The sequence below is a fragment of the Hypanus sabinus genome (genome assembly GCF_030144855.1).
Source record: "Hypanus sabinus isolate sHypSab1 chromosome X1 unlocalized genomic scaffold, sHypSab1.hap1 SUPER_X1_unloc_3, whole genome shotgun sequence".
Classification (NCBI taxonomy): domain Eukaryota; kingdom Metazoa; phylum Chordata; class Chondrichthyes; order Myliobatiformes; family Dasyatidae; genus Hypanus; species Hypanus sabinus.
Window position 1 is genome coordinate 901,804 of NW_026778972.1, and position 21,118 is coordinate 922,921.

The following is a 21,118-nucleotide window of genomic DNA, read 5'->3' on the forward strand; positions in this document are numbered from 1 at the left end:
ACACCTCACTGATATTGAAACTCCTCATTGATATTGAAACACCTCACTGATATGGAAACACCTCATTGATATCGAAACAACTCATTGATATCGAAACACCTCACTGATATCGAAACACCTCATTGATATTGATACACCTCACTGATATCAAAACACCTCACTGATATTGAAACACCTCACTGATATCGAAACACCTCACTGATATTGAAACACCTCACTGATATCGAAACACCTCACTGATATCGAAACACCTCACTGATATCGAAACACCTCATTGATATCGAAACATCTCATTGATATCGAAACACCTCACTGATATCGAAACACCTCACTGATATCGAAACACCTCACTGATATTGAAACTCCTCATTGATATTGAAACACCTCACAGATATGGAAACACCTCATTGATATCGAAACAACTCATTGATATCGAAACACCTCACTGATATCGAAACACCTCATTGATATTGAAACACCTCACTGATATCGAAACACCTCACTGATATCGAAACACCTCACTGATATCGAAACACCTCACTGATATTGAAACTCCTCACTGATATTGAAACATCTCATTGATATTGAAACACCTCATTGATATCGAAACACCTCACTGACATTTAAACACCTCACTGATATTGAAACACCTCACTGATATTGAAACACCTCACTGATATTGAAACACCTCACTGATATCGAAACACCTCACTGATATTGAAACACCTCACTGATACTGAAACACCTCACAGATATTGAAACACCTCACTGATATCGAAACACCTCACTGACATTGAAACACCTCACTCATATCGTAACACCTTACTGATATTGAAACACCTCACTCATATCGAAACACCTCATTGATATCGAAAGACCTCACTCATATAGAAAAACATTGATATCGAAACACCTCACTGATATCGAAACACCTCATTGATATTGAAACACCTCACTGATATCGAAACACCTCACTCATATCGAAACACCTCATTGATATCGAAACACCTCACTGATATCGAAACACCTCACTGATATTGAAACACCTCACTGATATCGAAACACCTCACTCATATCGAAACACCTCATTGATATCGAAACACCTCACTGATATCGAAACATCTCATTGATATTGAAACACCTCATTGATAACGAAACACCTCACTGATATTGACAAACATCACTGATACTGAAACACCTCACTGATATCGAAACACCTCACTGATATGGAAACACCTCACTGATATCGAAACACCTCATTGATATCGAAACAACTCATTGATATCGAAACACCTCACTGATATCGAAACACCTCATTGATATTGAAACACCTCACTGATATCGAAACACCTCACTGATATCGAAACACCTCACTGATATCGAAACACCTCACTGATATTGAAACTCCTCACTGATATCGAAACACCTCATTGATATTGAAACACCTCATTGATATCGAAACACCTCACTGACATTTAAACACCTCACTGATATTGAAACACCTCACTGATATTGAAACACCTCACTGATATTGAAACACCTCACTGATATCGAAACACCTCACTGATATTGAAACACCTCACTGATACTGAAACACCTCACAGATATTGAAACACCTCACTGATATCGAAACACCTCACTGACATTGAAACACCTCACTCATATCGTAACACCTTACTGATATTGAAACACCTCACTCATATCGAAACACCTCATTGATATCGAAAGACCTCACTGATATCGAAACACCTCACTGATATCGAAACACCTCATTGATATCGAAACACCTCACTGATATCGAAACATCTCACTGATATCGAAACACCTCACTGATATCTTAACACCTCACTCATATCGAAACACCTCACTTATATCGAAACACCTCATTGATATCGAAACACCTCACTGATAACGAAACACCTCATTGATATTGAAACACCTCATTGATATCGAAACACCTCACTGATACTGAAACACCTCACTGATATCGAAACACCTCACTGACATTGAAACACCTCAATCATATCGAAACACCTCATTGATATTGAAACACCTCACAGATATTGAAACACCTCACTGATATCGAAACACCTCACTGACATTGAAACACCTCAATCATATTGAAACACCTCATTGATATTGAAACACCTCACAGATATTGAAACACCTCACTCATATCGAAACACCTCATTGATATCGAAACACCTCACTGATATCGAAACACCTCACTGATATTGAAACACCGCACTAATATCGAAACACCTCACTCATATCGAAACACCTCATTGATATCGAAACACCTCACTGATATCGAAACACCTCATTGATATCGAAACAGCTCACTGATATCGAAACACCTCACTGATATCGAAACACCTCATTGATATCGAAACACCTCACTGATATGGAAACACCTCACTGATATGGAAACACCTCACTGATATTGAAACACCTCACTGATATCGAAACACCTCACTGATATCGAAACACCTCATTGATATCGAAACACCTCACTGATATTGAAACACCTCACTGATATTGAAACACCTCATTGATATCGAAACACCTCACTGATATCGAAACACCTCACTGATATCGAAACAGCTCACTGATATCGAAACACCTCACTGATATCGAAACACCTCACAGATATCGAAACACCTCACAGATATCGAAACACCTCATTGATATCGAAACACCTCATTGATATCGAAACAGTTCATTGATATCGAAACAGCTCATTGATATCGAAACAGCTCATTGATATCGAAACACCTCATTGATATCGAAACACTTCACTGATATCGAAACACCTCACTGATATCGAAACACCTCATTGATATCGAAACACCTCACTGATATCGAAACATCTCACTGATATCGAAACACCTCACTGATATCGAAACACCTCACTCATATCGAAACACCTCACTCATATCGAAACACCTCATTGATATCGAAACACCTCACTGATAACGAAACACCTCATTGATATTGAAACACCTCATTGATATCGAAACACCTCACTGATACTGAAACACCTCACTGATATCGAAACACCTCACTGACATTGAAACACCTCAATCATATCGAAACACCTCATTGATATTGAAACACCTCACAGATATTGAAACACCTCACTGATATCGAAACACCTCACTGACATTGAAACACCTCAATCATATCGAAACACCTCATTGATATTGAAACACCTCACAGATATTGAAACACCTCACTCATATCGAAACACCTCATTGATATCGAAACACCTCACTGATATCGAAACACCTCATTGATATCGAAACAGCTCACTGATATCGAAACACCTCACTGATATCGAAACACCTCATTGATATCGAAACACCTCACTGATATGGAAACACCTCACTGATATGGAAACACCTCATTGATATTGAAACACCTCACTGATATCGAAACACCTCACTGATATCGAAACACCTCATTGATATCGTAACACCTCACTGATATTGAAACACCTCATTGATATTGAAACACCTCACTGATATTGAAACACCTCATTGATATCGAAACACCTCACTGATATCGAAACACCTCACTGATATCGAAACACCTCACTGATATCGAAACACCTCACTGATATCGAAACACCTCACAGATATCGAAACACCTCACAGATATCGAAACACCTCATTGATATCGAAACACCTCATTGATATCGAAACAGCTCATTGATATCGAAACACCTCATTGATATCGAAACACCTCACTGATATCGAAACACATCATTGATATTGAAACACCTCACTGATATTGAAACACCTCATTGATATCGAAACACCTCACTGATATCGAAACACCTCACTGATATCGAAACACCTCACTGATATCGAAACACCTCACTGATATCGAAACACCTCACAGATATCGAAACACCTCACAGATATCGAAACACCTCACTCATATCGAAACACCTCATTGATATCGAAACACCTCACTCATATCGAAACACCTCATTGATATTGAAACACCGCACTGATATCGAAACACCTCACTCATATCGAAACACCTCATTGATATCGAAACACCTCACTGATATCGAAACACCTCATTGATATCGAAACAGCTCACTGATATCGAAACACCTCACTGATATCGAAACACCTCATTGATATCGAAACACCTCACTGATATGGAAACACCTCACTGATATGGAAACACCTCACTGATATCGAAACACCTCACTGATATCGAAACACTTCACTGATATCGAAACACCTCATTGATATCGAAACACCTCACTGATATTGAAACACCTCATTGATATTGAAACACCTCACTGATATTGAAACACCTCATTGATATCGAAACACCTCACTGATATCGAAACACCTCACTGATATCGAAACACCTCACTGATATCGAAACAACTCACTGATATCGAAACACCTCATTGATATTGAAACACCTCACTGATATCGAAACACCTCACTGATATTGAAACACCTCACTGATATGGAAACACCTCACTGATATCGAAACACCTCATTGATATCGAAACACCTCACTGATATCGAAACACCTCACTGATGTCTAAACACCTCACTGATGTCGAAACACCTCACTGATATCGAAACACCTCACTCATATCGAAACACCTCATTGATATCGAAACACCTCACTCATATCGAAACACCTAATTGATATCGAAACACCTCACTCATATCGAAACACCTCATTGATATTGAAACACCGCACTAATATCGAAACACCTCACTCATATCGAAACACCTCATTGATATCGAAACACCTCACTGATATCGAAACACCTCATTGATATCGAAACAGCTCACTGATATCGAAACACCTCACTGATATCGAAACACCTCATTGATATCGAAACACCTCACTGATATGGAAACACCTCACTGATATGGAAACACCTCACTGATATTGAAACACCTCACTGATATCGAAACACCTCACTGATATCGAAACACCTCATTGATATCGAAACACCTCACTGATATTGAAACACCTCATTGATATTGAAACACCTCACTGATATTGAAACACCTCATTGATATCGAAACACCTCACTGATATCGAAAAACCTCAGTTATATCGAAACAGCTCATTGATATCGAAACAGCTCATTGATATCGAAACACCTCACTGATATCGAAACACCTCATTGATATCAAAACATCTCATTGATATCGAAACACCTCACTGATATCGAAACACCTCATTGATATTGAAACACCTCACTGATATCGAAACACCTCACTGATATTGAAACACCTCACTGATATTGAAACACCTCACTGATATTGAAACACCTAACTGATATCGAAACATCTCATTGATATCGAAACACCTCACTGATATCGAAACACCTCATTGATATTGAAACACCTCACTGATATCGAAACACCTCACTGTTATTGAAACACCTCACTGATATTGAAACACCTCACTGATATTGAAACACCTAACTGATATCGAAACATCTCATTGATATCGAAACACCTCATTGATATAGAAACACCTCACTGATATCGAAAGATCTCACTGATATCGAAAAACCTCACTGATATTGAAACACCTCATTGATATCGAAACACCTCATTGATATTGAAACACCTCATTGATATCGAAACACCTCACTGATATCGAAACACCTCATTGATATCAAAACACCTCACTGATATCGAAACACCTCACTGATATCGAAACACCTCACTGATATCGAAACACTTCATTGATATCGAAACACCTCACTGACATTTAAACACCTGACTGATATTGAAACACCTCATTGATATTGAAACACCTCACTGATTTCGAAACACCTCATTGATATCGAAACACCTCACTGATATTGAAACACCTCATTGATATCGAAAGACGACACTGATATCGAAACACCTCATTGATATCGAAACACCTCACTGATGTCAAAACACCTCACTCATATCGAAACACCTCATTGATATCAAAACACCTCACTCATATCGAAACACCTCATTGATATCGAAACACCTCACTCATATCGAAACACCTCATTGATATCGAAACAGCTGACTGATATCGAAACACCTCATTGATATCGAAACACCTCATTGATATCGAAACACCTAACTGATATCGAAACATCTCACTGTTATCGAAACACCTCATTGATATCGAAACACCTAACTGATATCGAAACATCTCACTGATATCGAAACACCTCATTGATATCGAAACACCTCACTGATATCGGAAAACCTCACTGATATCGAATCACCTCACTCATATCGAAACACCTCACTCATATCGAAACACCTCATTGATATCGAAACACCTCACTGATATCGAAACACCTCACTGATATCGAAACACCTCACTGATATCGAAACGCCTCATTGATATCGAAACGCCTCACTGATATCGAAACACCTCACTGATATCGAAACACCTCACTGATATCGAAACACCTCACTGATATCGAAACACCTCACTGATATTGAAAAACCTCACTGATATTGAAACAGCTCATTGATATCGAAACACCTCATTGATATTGAAACACCTCATTGATATTGAAACCCCTCATTGATATTGAAACACCTCACTGATATCGAAACACCTCACTGATATCGAAACACCTCACTGATATTGAAACACCTCATTGATATTGAAACACCTCACTGATATGGAAACACCTCATTGATATCGAAACAACTCATTGATATTGAAACACCTCATTGATATCGAAACACCTCATTGATATCGAAACACCTCATTGATATCGAAAGACGACACTGATATCGAAACACCTCATTGATATCGAAACACCTCACTGATGTCGAAACACCTCACTCATATCGAAACACCTCATTGATATCGAAACACCTCACTCATATCGAAACACCTCATTGATATCGAAACACCTCACTCATATCGAAACACCTCATTGATATTGAAACACTGCACTGATATTGAAACACCTCACTCATATCGAAACACCTCATTGATATCGAAACACCTCACTGATATTGAAACACCTCATTGATATCGAAACAGCTCACTGATATCGAAACACCTCATTGATATCGAAACACCTCATTGATATCGAAACACCTAACTGATATCGAAACATCTCACTGATATCGAAACACCTCATTGATATCGAAACACCTCACTGATATCGAAAAACCTCACTGATATCGAATCGCCTCATTGATATTGAAACATCTCATTGATATCGAAACACCTCATTGATATCGAAACACCTCACTGATATCGAAACACCTCACTGATATTGAAACACCTCACTGATATCGAAACACCTCATTGATATCGAAACACCTCACTGATATCGAAACACCTCATTGATATCGAAACACCTCACTGATATCGAAACACCTCATTGATATCGAAACACCTCATTGATATCGAAACACCTCACTGATATCGAAACATCTCACTGATATCCAAACACCTCGTTGATATCGAAACACCTCACTGATATCGAAAAACCTCACTGATATCGAAACAGCTCATTGATAGCGAAACAGCTCATTGATATTGAAACACCTCACTGATATCGAAACACCTCACTGATATCGAAACACCTCACTGATATTGAAACACCTCACTGATATCGAAACACCTGATTGATATCGAAACATCCCACTGATATCGCAACAGCTCATTGATATCGAAACAGCTCATTGATATCGAAACACCTCACTGATATCGAAAAACCTCACTGATATTGAAACACCTCACTGATATCGAAACACCTCACTGATATCGAAACACCTCATTGATATCGAAACATCTCACTGATATCGAAACACCTCACTGATATCGAAACAGCTCATTGATATCGAAACACCTCATTGATATCGAAAGACCTCACTGATATCGAAACACCTCATTGATATCGAAACACCTCACTGATATCGAAACACCTCACTGATATCGAAACACCTAACTGATATTGAAACACCTCACTGATATTGAAACACCTCACTGATATCGAAACACCTCACTGATACTGAAACACCTCACTGATATCGAAACACCTCACTGACATCGAAACACCTCAATCATATCGAAACACCTCATTGATATCGAAACACCTCACTGATATCGAAACACCTCACTGATATGGAAACACCTCACTGATATCGAAACACCTCACTCATATCGAAACACCTCACTGATATTGAAACACCTCACTGATATCGAAACACCTCACTGATATCGAAACACCTCACTGATATCGAAACACCTCACTGATATCGAAACACCTCACTGATATCGGAACACCTCACTGATATCGAAACACCTCACTGATATCGAAACACCTCACTGATATCGAAACACTTCATTGATATCGAAACTCCTCATTGATATTGAAACACCTCACTGATATTGAAACAACTCACTGATATTGAAACACCTCACTGATATTGAAACACCTCACTGATATCGAAACACCTCACTGATATCGGAACACCTCACTGATATCAAAACACCTCACTGATATCAAAACACCTCATTGATATCGAAACACCTCATTGATATCGAAACACCTCACTGATATCGAAACACCTCACTCATATGGAAACACCTCATTGATATCGAAACACCTCACTGATATCGAAACACCTCACTCATATCGAAACACCTCACTCATATCGAAACACCTCATTGATATCGAAACACCTCACTGATATTGAAACACCTGATTGATATCGAAACACCTCATTGAAATCGAAACACCTCACTGACATTTAAACACCTCACTGATATTGAAACACGTCACTGATATTGAAACACCTCACTGATATTGAAATACCACACTGATATCGAAACAACTCATTGATATTGAAACACCTCACTGATATCGAAACACCTCACTGATATCGAAACACCTCACTGATATCGAAACACCTCATTGATATCGAAACAACTCATTGATATCGAAACACCTCACTGATATCGAAACACCTCACTCATATAGAAACGCATTGATATCGAAACACCTCACTGATATCGAAACACCTCATTGATATTGAAACACCTCACTGATATCGATGCACCTCAATCATATCGAAACACCTCATTGATATCGAAACACCTCATTGATATAGAAACACCTCACTGATATCGAAAGATCTCACTGATATCGAAAAAACTCACTGATATTGAAACACCTCATTGATATCGAAACGCCTCATTGATATTGAAACACCTCATTGATATCGAAACACCTCACTGATATCGACACACCTCATTGATATCAAAACACCTCACTGATATCGAAACACCTCACTGATATCGAAACACCTCACTGATATCGAAACACTTCATTGATATCGAAACACCTCACTGACATTTAAACACCTCACTGATATTGAAACACCTCATTGATATTGAAACACCTCATTGATATTGAAACACCTCACTGATTTCGAAACACCTCATTGATATCGAAACACCTCACTGATATTGAAACACCTCATTGATATCGAAACACGACACTGATATCGAAACACCTCATTGATATCGAAACACCTCACTGATGTCGAAACACCTCACTCATATCGAAACACCTCATTGATATCGAAACACCTCACTCATATCGAAACACCTCATTGATATCGAAACACCTCACTCATATCGAAACACCTCATTGATATTGAACACCGCACTGATATTGAAACACCTCACTCATATCGAAACACCTCATTGATATCGAAACACCTCACTCATATCGAAACACCTCATTGATATCGAAACACCTCTCTCATATCGAAACACCTCATTGATATTGAAACACCGCACTGATATTGAAACACCTCACTCATATCGAAACACCTCATTAATATCGAAACACCTCACTGATATTGAAACACCTCATTGATATCGAAACAGCTCACTGATATCGAAACACCTCATTGATATCGAAACACCTCACTGATATTGAAACACCTCAGTGATATCGAAACACCTCATTGATATTGAAACACCTCACTGATATCGAAACACCTCATTGATATCGAAACACCTCACTGATATCGAAACACCTCACTGATATCGAAACACCTCACTGATATCGAAACACCTCACTGATATCTAAACACCTCACTGATATCGAAACACCTCACTGATATCGAAACACCTCACTCATATCGAAACACCTCACTCATATCGAAACACCTCATTGATATCGAAACACCTCACTGATATCGAAACACCTCACTGATATCGAAACACCTCACTGATATCGAAACGCCTCATTGATATCGAAACGCCTCACTGATATCGAAACACCTCACTGATATCGAAACACCTCACTGATATCGAAACACCTCACTGATATTGAAAAACCTCACTGATATTGAAACAGCTCATTGATATCGAAACACCTCATTGATATTGAAACACCTCATTGATATTGAAACCCCTCATTGATATTGAAACACCTCACTGATATCGAAACACCTCACTGATATCGAAACACCTCACTGATATTGAAACACCTCATTGATATTGAAACACCTCACTGATATGGAAACAACCTCATTGATATCGAAACAACTCATTGATATTGAAACACCTCACTGATATCGAAACACCTCATTGATATCGAAACACCTCACTGATATCGAAACACCTCATTGATATCGAAACACCTCATTGATATCGAAACATCTCACTGATATCGAAACACCTCACTGATATCGAAACAGCTCATTGATATCGAAACACCTCACTGATATCGAAACACCTCACTGATATCGAAACACCTCACTGATATTGAAAAACCTCACTGATATCGAAACACCTCATTGATATCGAAACACCTCACTGATATCGAAACACCTCATTGATATCGAAACACCTCACTGATATCGAAACACCTCATTGATATCGAAACACCTCACTGATATCGAAACATCTCACTGATATCAAAACACCTCGTTGATATCGAAACACCTCACTGATATCGAAAAACCTCACTTATATCGAAACAGCTCATTGATATCGAAACAGCTCATTGATATCGAAACACCTCACTGATATCGAAACACCTCATTGATATCAAAACATCTCATTGATATCGAAACACCTCACTGATATCGAAACACCTCATTGATATTGAAACACCTCACTGATATCGAAACACCTCACTGATATTGAAACACCTCACTGATATTGAAACACCTCACTGATATCGAAACACCTCATTGATATCGAAACATCTCACTGATATCGCAACACCTCACTGATATTGAAACCGCTCATTGATATCGAAACATCTCATTGATATCGAAACACCTCACTGATATCGAAACACCTCATTGATATCGAAACACCTAACTGATATTGAAACACCTCACTGATATCGAAACACCTCACTGATATCGAAACACCTCATTGATATCGAAACACCTCACTGATATCGAAACACCTCATTGATATCGAAACACCTCAGTGATATTGAAACACCTAACTGATATCGAAACATCTCATTGATATCGAAACACCTCATTGATATAGAAACACCTCACTGATATCGAAAGATCTCACTGATATCGAAAAACCTCACTGATATTGAAACACCTCATTGATATCGAAACACCTCATTGATATTGAAACACCTCATTGATATCGAAACACCTCACTGATATCGAAACACCTCATTGATATCAAAACACCTCACTGATATCGAAACACCTCACTGATATCGAAACACCTCAGTGATATTGAAACACCTAACTGATATCGAAACATCTCATTGATATCGAAACACCTCATTGATATAGAAACACCTCACTGATATCGAAAGATCTCACTGATATCGAAAAACCTCACTGATATTGAAACACCTCATTGATATCGAAACACCTCATTGATATTGAAACACCTCATTGATATCGAAACACCTCACTGATATCGAAACACCTCACTGATATCGAAACACCTCACTGATATCGAAACACCTCACTGATATCGAAACACCTCACTGATATCGAAACACTTCATTGATATCGAAACACCTCACTGACATTTAAAAACCTCACTGATATTGAAACACCTCATTGATATTGAAGCACCTCACTGATATTGAAACACCTCACTGATATTGAAACACCTCACTGATATTGAAACACCTCACTGATATCGAAACACCTCACTGATATCGCCCTTTACCCCATCACAAGGAGCGCAGAATTCTTCAAAGAAATGCCTTGTTTTAGTGAGGCCATTTTGACGTGCTGGGGTCATTGATAAGTTCGTGGCCTGTGGTAGAAGGAGTCAATTTCTGAAAACCTAGCAGATTTATTTTTCAAAATATTCCCCTCCTACATTTACACACTTAGTGCAGTGGTCGTGGAGCATACGGATCTTGTCCCTCCAGAAAAATGTCCACAGCAGGAGTGACTGACAAGTTCGTGGCCTAAGGTAGAAGAAGATGAGTTATACAGCTCTTGTTAAATGAACATGCAGTTCATCTCTTTGAGGGATTAAGTAGAAAGTTTGAAATTGATAACACATCTCCTTCTATCTTAGACCACGAACTTATCAATCACCACTGATGCGTTATTAATTGATGAGTTATTAACTTCAAACTTCCTGAATTGCTGAGTGAGTGTCTTCAGGCTCCTGTACCTCCTCCCTGATGGCAGAGGGGAAGAAGCTGTTACTGAATCGCTGAGTGAGTGTCTTCAGGCTCCTGTACCTCCTCCCTGATGGCAGAGGGGAAGAAGCTGTTCCTCAATCACTGAGTGTGTGTCTTCAGGCTCCTGTACCTCCTCCCTGATGGCAGAGGGGAAGAAGCTGTTCCTGAATCACTGAGTGTGTCTTCAGGCTCCTGTTCCTCCTCCCTGATGGCAGAGGGGAAGAAGCTGTTCCTGAATCGTTGAGTGTGTGTCTTCAGGCTCCTGTACCTCCTCCCTGATGGCAGAGGGGAAGAAGCTGTTCCTGAATCGCTGAGTGTGTGACTTCAGGCTCCTGTACCTCCTCCCTGACGGCAGAGGGGAAGAAGCTGTTCCTGAATTATTGAGTGCGTGTCTTCAGGCTCCTCTAACTCCTCCCTGTTGGCAGAGGGGAAGAAGCTGTTCCTGAATCATTGAGTGTGTGTCTTCAGGCTCCTGTACCTCCTCCCTGATGACAGAGGGGAAGAAGCTGTTCCTGAATCACTGAGTGTGTGTCTTCAGGCTCCTGTACCTCCTCCCTGATGGCAGAAGGGAAAATGCTGTTCCTGAATCAGTGTGTGTGTGTCTTCAGGCTCTTGTACCTCCTCCCTGATGGCAGACGGGAAGAAGCTGTTCCTGAATCGTTGAGTGTGTGACTTCAGGCTCCTGTACCTCCTCCCTGATGGCAGAGGGGAAGAAACTGTTCCTGAATCACTGAGTGTGTGTCTTCAGGCTCCTGTACCTCCTCCCTGATGGCAGAGGGGAAGAAGCTGTTCCTGAATCGTTGAGTGTGTGTCTTCGGGGTCCTGTACCCCCTCCCAGATGGCAGAGGGGAAGAATCTGTTCCTGAATCGCTGAGTGTGTGTCTTCAGGCTCCTGTATCCCCTCCCTGATGGCAGAGGGGAAGAAGCTGTTCCTGAATCGTTGAGTGTGTGTCTTCAGGCTCCTGTACCTCCTCCCTGATGGCAGAGGGAAAGAAGCTGTTCCTGAATCACTGAGTGTGTGTCTTCAGGCTCCTGTACCCCCTCCCTGATGGCGGAGGGTAAGAAGCTGTTCCTGAATCGTTGAGTGTGTCTCTTCAGGCTCCTGTACCTCCTCCCTGATGGCAGAGGGGAAGAAGCTGTTCCTGAATCGTTGAGTGTGTGTCTTAAGGCTCCTGTACCCCTTCCCTGATGGCAGAGGGGAAGAAGCTGTTCCTGAATTACTGAGTGTGTGTCTTCAGGCTCCTTTACCCCCTCCCTGATGGCAGAGGGGAAGAAGCTGTTCCTGAATCGTTGAGTGTGTGTCTTCAGGCTCCTGTACCCCCTCCCAGATGGCAGAGGGGAAGAAGCTGTTCCTGAATCGTTGAGTGTGTGTCTTCAGGCTCCTGTACCTCCTCCCTGATGGCAGAGGAGAAGAAGCCGTTCCTGAATTGTTGAGTGCGTGTCTTCAGGCTCCTCTACCTCCTCCCTGATGGCAGAGGCGAAGAAGCTGTTCCTGAATGGTTGAGTGTGTGTCTTCAGGCTCCTGTACCCCCTCCCTGATGGCAGAGGGGAAGAAGCTGTTCCTGAATCATTGAGTGTGTGTCTTCAGGCTCCTGTACCCCCTCCCTGATGGCAGAGGGGAAGAAGCTGTTCCTGAATCATTGAGTGTGTGTCTTCAGGCTCCTGTACCCCCTCCCTAATGGCAGAGGGGTAGAAGCTGTTCCTGAATCGCTGAGTGTGTGTCTTCAGGCTCCTGTACCTCCTCCCTGATGACAGAGGGGAAGAAGCAGTTCCTGAATCGCTGAGTGTGTGTCTTCAGGCTCCTGTACCTCCTTCCTGATGGCAGAAGGGAAGAAGCTGTTCCTGAATCATTGTGTGTGTGTCTTCAGGCTCCTGTACCTCCTCCCTGATGGCAGACGGGAAGAAGCTGTTCCTGATTCGTTGAGTGTGTGTCTTCAGTCTCCTGTACCTCCTCCCTGATGGCAGAGGGGAAGAAACTGTTCCTGAATCACTGAGTGTGTGTCTTCAGGCTCCTGTACCTCCACCCTGATAGCAGAGGGGAAGAAGCTGTTCCTGAATCGTTGAGTGTGTGTCTTCGGGCTCCTGTACCTCCTCCCTGATGGCAGAGGAGAAGAATCTGTTCCTGAATCGTTGAGTGTTTGTCTTCGGGCTCCTGTACCTCCTCCCTGATGGCAGAGGGGCAGAATCTGTTCCTGAATCGCTGAGTGTGTGTCTTCGGGCTCCTGTACCCCCTTCCTGATGGCAGAGGGGAAGAAGCTGTTCCTGAATCGTTGAGTGTGTGTCTTCAGGCTCCTGTACCCCTTCCCTGATGGCAGAGGGGAAGAAACTGTTCCTGAATCACTGAGTGTGTGTCTTCAGGCTCCTGTACCTCCTCCCTGATGGCAGAGGGGAAGAAGCTGTTCCTGAATCGTTGAGTGTTTTTCTCCAGGCTCCTGTACCCCCTCCCAGATGGCAGAGGGGAAGAAGCTGTTCCTGAATCGTTGAGTGTGTGTCTTCAGGCTCCTGTACCCCCTCCCTGATGGCGGAGGGGAAGAAGCTGTTCCTGAATCGTTGAGTGTGTGTCTTCAGGCTCCTGTACCTCCTCCCTGATGGCAGAGGGGAAGAAGCTGTTCCTGAATCACTGAGTGTGTGTCCTCAGGCTCCTGTACCTCCTCCCTGATGGCAGAGGGGAAGAAGCTGTTCCTGAATCACTGAGTGTGTGTCCTCAGGCTCCTGTACCTCCTCCCTGATGGCAGACGGAAAGAAACTGTTCCTGAATCGTTGAGTGTGTGCCTTCAGGCTCCTGAACCTCCTCACTGACGGGAGCAATGAGAAGAGAGCATGCTCCAGGTGAAGGGGTCCTTAATGATGGATGACGTCTTTGTGAGGCATCGCTCCTTGAAGCTGTCATGAATGCTTGGGAGGTTAGTGCCGTAACTGAGTTTCCCACTTTCTGCAGTTTAATTTGACCTCCTTCCCGCATCCCAGACAGTGTTGCAGCCAGTTAGACTGTAAGCATTTGCCAGTGTCTTTTCTGACATGCCCGATCCCCTCAAACACCTAACAAAATACAGCCACTGTCCTGCCCTCTCTGTAACTGCATCGATACGTTGGTCCCAGGATAGATCCCAGGATATGTTGACACTCATGAATTTGAAAATGTTCACTGCTTTCCGCTTCTGATCCCTCTATGGGGACGGGTGTGTGTTCCCTCATGTTACCCTTTCTGAAGCCAACAATCAATTCTTCGGTCGTACTAGCACTGAGTGCGAGGTTGTTGCTGCAGCTGATTTATCTCGAACCACTGGCGCTCTAACACATTGTCCGACGATACTGTGCTGCCCCAGTATACTCCAAGGACTTGGCATCCACATAAATCTCACAGTCATTCTACCTACTCGCAAAAGAAATCCCTCCTTAGCCAGATTCTAAAGGGATGTCCTTAGTTGTCAGGCTCTGCGCTCGGGTCCTAGACTCCCCCATTATAGGAAACATCCTCTCCACATCCACTCTATCTGTGTCCTCTGGTCCTAGACTCCCCCACAATAGGAAACATCCTCTCCACATCCACTCTAACTGTGTCCTCTGATCCTAGACTCCCCCAGTATAGGAAACATCCTCTCCACATCCACTCTATCTGTGTCCTCCGGTCCTAGACTCCCCCACTATAGGAAACATCCTCTCCACATCCACTCTATCTGTGTCCTCTGGCCCTAGACTCCCCCACTATAGGAAACTTCCTCTCCATATCCAACCTACCTGTGTCCTCCGGTCCTAGACTCCCCCACTATAGGAAACTTCCTCTCCATATCCACTCTATCTGTGTCCTCTGGTCCTAGACTCCCCCACTATAAGAAACATCCTCTCCACATCCACTCTATCTGTGCCCTCTGGTCCTAGACTCCCCCACTAGAGGAAATATCCTCTCCACATCCACTCTATCTGTGTCCTCTGGTCCAAGACTCCCCCACTATAGGAAACATCCTCTCCACATCCACTCTATCTGTGCCCTCTGGTCCTAGACTCCCCCACTATAAGAAACATCCTCTCCACATCCACTCTATCAGTGTCCTCTGGTCCTAGACTCCCCCACTATAGGAAACATCCACTCCACATCCACCCTACCTGTGTCCTCTGGTCCCAGACTCCACCACTATAGGAAACTTCCTCTCCATATCCACTCTATCTCTGTCCTCTGGTCCTAGATTCCACCCACTATAGGAAACATCCTCTCCACATCCACTCTATCTGTGTCCTCTGGTCCTAGACTCCCCCACTATAGGAAACATCCTCTCCATATCCACTCTATCTCTGTCCTCTGGTCCTAGATTCCCCCCACTATAAGAAACCTCCTCTCCACATCCACTCTATCTGTGCCCTCTGGTCCTAGACTCCCCCACTATAGGAAACATCCTCTCCACATCCCTCCACCTGTGTCCTCTGGCCCTAGACTCCCCCACTATAGGAAACATCCTCTCCACATCCAACCTACCTGTGTCCTCTGGTCCCAGACTCCACGACTATAGGAAACTTCCTCTCCATATCCAGTCTATCTTTGGTCCTAGATTCCCCCCACTATGAGAAACCTCCTCTCCACATCCACTCTATCTGTGCCCTCTGGTCCTAGACTCCCCCACTATAAGAAACATACTCTCCACATCCGCTCTATCAGTGTCCTCTGGTCCTCGACTCCCTCACTATAGGAAACATCCTCTCCACATCCCTCTACCTGTGTCCTCTGGCCCTAGACTCCTCCACTATAGGAAACATCCACTCCACATCCACTCTACCTGTGTCCTCTGGTCCCAGACTCCACCAGTATAGGAAACATCCACTCCACATCCACTCTATCTGTGTCCTCTGGTCCTAGACTCCCCCACTATAGGAAACATCCACTCCACATCGACCCTACCTGTGTCCTCTGGTCCCAGACTCCACCACTAAAGGAAACTTCCTCTCCATATCCACTCTATCTCTGTCCTCTGGTCCTAGATTCCACCCACTATAGGAAACATCCTCTCCACATCCACTCTATCTGTGTCCTCTGGTCCTAGACTCCCCCACTATAGGAAGCATCCTCTCCACATCCACTCTATCTGTGCCCTCTGGTCCTAGACCCCCACTATAAGAAACATCCTCTCCACATCCACTCTATCTGTGTCCTCTGGTCCTAGACTCACCCACTATAAGAAACATCCTGTCCACATCCCTCTACCTGTGTCCTCTGGCCCTAGACGTCCCCACGAGAGGAAACATCCACTCCACATCCACCCTACCTGTGTCCTCTGGTCCCAGACTCCACCACTATAGGAAACTTCCTCTCCATATCGACTCTATCTCTGTCCTCTGGTCCTAGATTCCACACACTATAGGAAACCTCCTCACCACATCCACTCTATCTGTGCCCTCTGGTCCTAGACTCCCCCACTATAAGAAACATCCTCTCCACATCCACTCTATCAGTGTCCTCTGGTCCTCGACTCCCTCACTATAGGAAACATCCTCTCCACATCCCTCCACCTGTGTCCTCTGGCCCTAGACTCCCCCACTATAGGAAACATCCTCTCCACATCCAACCTACCTGTGTCCTCTGGTCCCAGACTCCACGACTATAGGAAACGTCCTCTCCATATCCAGTCTATCTCTGGTCCTAGATTCCCCCCACTATAAGAAACCTCCTCTCCACATCCACTCTATCTGTGCCCTCTGGTTCTAGACTCCCCCACTATAAGAAACATCCTCTCCACATCCGCTCTATCAGTGTCCTCTGGTCCTCGACTCCCCCACTATAAGAAACATCCTCTCCACATCCGCTCTATCAGTGTCCTCTGGTCCTCGACTCCCCCACTATAAGAAACATCCTCTCCACATCCACTCTGTCTGTGTCCTCTTGTCCTAGACTCCCCCACTATAGGAAACATCCTCTCCACATCCACTCTATCTCTGTCCTCTGGTCCTAGATTCCCCCCACTATAAGAAACCTCCTCTCCACATCCACTCTATCTGTGCCCTCTGGTCCTAGACTCCCCCACTATAGGAAACATCCTCTCCACATCCCTCCACCTGTGTCCTCTGGCCCTAGACTCCCCTACTATAGGAAACATCCTCTCCACATCCAACCTACCTGTGTCCTCTGGTCCCAGACTCCACGACTATAGGAAACTTCCTCTCCATATCCACTCTATCTCTGGTCCTAGATTCCCCCCACTATAAGAAACCTCCTCTCCACATCCACTCTATCTGTGCCCTCTGGTCCTAGGCTCCCCCACTATAAGAAACATCCTCTCCACATCCACTCTATCAGTGTCCTCTGGTCCTTGACTCCCTCACTATAGGAAACATCCTCTCCACATCCCTCTACCTGTGTCCCCTGGCCCTAGACTCCTCCACTATAGGAAACATCCACTCCACATCCACTCTACCTGTGTCCTCTGGTCCCAGACTCCACCACTATAGGAAACATCCTCTCCACATCCACTCTACCTGTGTCCTCTGGTCCCAGACTCCACCAGTATAGGAAACATCCACTCCACATCCACTCTATCTGTGTCCTCTGGTCCTAGACTCCCCCACTATAGGAAACATCCACTCCACATCCACCCTACCTGTGTCCTCTGGTCCCAGACTCCACCACTATAGGAAACTTCCTCTCCATATCCACTCTATCTCTGTCCTCTGGTCCTAGATTCCACCCACTATAGGAAACATCCTCTCCACATCCACTCTATCTGTGTCCTCTGGTCCTCGACTCCCCCACTATAAGAAACATACTCTCCACATCCGCTCTATCAGTGTCCTCTGGTTCTAGACTCCCCCACTATAAGAAACATCCTCTCCAAATCCGCTCTATCAGTGTCCTCTGGTCCTCGACTCCCTCACTATAGGAAACATCCTCTCCACATTCCTCTACCTGTGTCCTCTGGTCCCAGACTCCACCACTATAGGAAACATCCTCTCCATATCCACTCTATCTCTGTCCTCTGGTCCTAGATTCCACCCACTATAGGAAACATCCTCTCCACATCCACTCTATCTGTGTCCTCTGGTCCTAGACTCCCCAACTATAGGAAGCATCCTCTCCACATCCACTCTATCTGTGCCCTCTGGTCCTAGACCCCCACTATAAGAAACATCCTCTCCACATCCACTCTATCAGTGTCCTCTGGTCCTCGACTCCCCCACTATAAGAAACATCCTCTCCACATCCGCTCTATCAGTGTCCTCTGGTTCTAGACTCCCCCACTGTAGGAAACATCCACTCTACATCCACTCTACCTGTGTCCTCTGGTCCCAGACTCCACCACTATAGGAAACATCCTCTCCACATCCACTCTATCTGTGTCCTCTGGTCCTAGACTCCCCCACTATAGGAAACATCCTCTCCACATCCACTCTGTCTGTGTCCTCTTGTCCTAGACTCCCCCACTATAGGAAACATCCTCTCCACATCCACTCTATCTCTGTCCTCTGGTCCTAGATTCCCCCCACTATAAGAAACCTCCTCTCCACATCCACTCTATCTGTGCCCTCTGGTCCTAGACTCCCCCACTATAGGAAACATCCTCTCCACATCCCTCCACCTGTGTCCTCTGGCCCTAGACTCCCCCACTATAGGAAACATCCTCTCCACATCCAACCTACCTGTGTCCTCTGGTCCCAGACTCCATCACTATAGGAAACTTCCTCTCCATATCCAGTCTATCTCTGGTCCTAGATTCCCCCCACTATAAGAAACCTCCTCTCCACATCCACTCTATCTGTGCCCTCTGGTCCTAGACTCCCCCACTATAAGAAACATCCTCTCCACATCCGCTCTATCAGTGTCCTCTGGTCCTAGACTCCACCACTACAGGAAACATCCTCTCCACATCCACTCTATCTGTGTCCTCTGGTCCTAGACTCCCCCACTATAGGAAACATCCTCTCCACATCCACTCTATCTGTGTCCTCTGGTCCTAGACTCCCTCACTATAGGAAACATCCTCTCCACATCCACTCTATCTGTGTCCTCCAGTCCTAGACTCCCCCACTCTAGGAAACATCCACTCCACATCCACTCTACCTGTGTCCTCTGGTCCCAGACTCCACCACTATAGGAAACATCCTCTCCACATCCCTCTACCTGTGTCCCCTGGCCCTAGACTCCTCCACTATAGGAAACATCCACTCCACATCCACTCTACCTGTGTCCTCTGGTCCCAGACTCCACCACTATAGGAAACATCCTCTCCACATCCACTCTATCTGTCCTCTGGTCCTAGACTCCCCCACTATATGAAACATCCACTCCACTTCCACTCTATCTGTGTCCTCCAGTCCTAGACTCCCCCACTCTAGGAAACATCCACTCCACATCCACTCTACCTGTGTCCTCTGGTCCCAGACTCCACCACTATAGGAAACATCCTCTCCACATCCACTCTATCTGTGTCCTCTGGTCCTAGGCTCCCCTAATATAGGAAACATCCTCTC